Source organism: Galeopterus variegatus, unplaced genomic scaffold, assembly GCF_000696425.1.
Source record: "Galeopterus variegatus unplaced genomic scaffold, G_variegatus-3.0.2 Scaffold4826, whole genome shotgun sequence".
NCBI lineage: Eukaryota > Metazoa > Chordata > Mammalia > Dermoptera > Cynocephalidae > Galeopterus > Galeopterus variegatus.
Window position 1 is genome coordinate 88,644 of NW_007730937.1, and position 832 is coordinate 89,475.

The following is an 832-nucleotide window of genomic DNA, read 5'->3' on the forward strand; positions in this document are numbered from 1 at the left end:
GACCCTGGCACCTCCCCTTTCTCTCTCTTGCCTCCTCTCACCATGTGATCTGCTTGTACCCGCCAGCTGCCTGCCACTTTCCACCATGAGTAGAAGCAGCCTGAGGCCCGTGCCAGATGCAGCTGTCCCAAAATCATAAGCCAAATAAACCTCTATTCTTTATAAATTACCCAGTCTCAGGTATTGCTGTTATAGCAACACAAATGGACTAAAACACATGGGAAAGTCGTGTTTCCAGAGCAGGCATGGGTCTGGAGCAGTTGGCAGGGGTTGGCCACAGGGAGATTTGTGCAGAGGTGTCAGGCACGTCTCTGCCCTGCTGCCTTCTCTTTTCCACTGTGGAAATCTTGCTTCCCTGTTTTCTCTAGGGTTATTTCTCAGCCATACTCTGGAATCCCCAAGCCTATATCTGGGAGCTGCCCCTAAACTAGGCCATAGCCAGGTGCATCATGAAGGGTTTGGTTTATGGTGTCTTGATGTTATTTCTCTGTGAATGTGATTTTCCCCTTCCCCCTTCCTTCTCTACCAGTGATGGTGTCAGTTTCTCACAACTCTGGTAAGCAGACACCAGGTGACCTTTTCTGTGCCATCTTTCCTTCTCCTGCATTTCCCAAAGCAGCTCTCACCTGTCACAGCTGTGGTAACCTGGGCATAAAACTCATGTTCTAATTTGCCATATTTAAAAAGCAAATTCACAATCCTTCAAATTCCTAGTTGTACATGTTGAAGCATCAATTAAGGAGTGTGCACACTGGACTCAGAATCACCACCACCACCACCACCACCACCACCACCACCATCATCACCACTATCACCACCATCACCACCACCA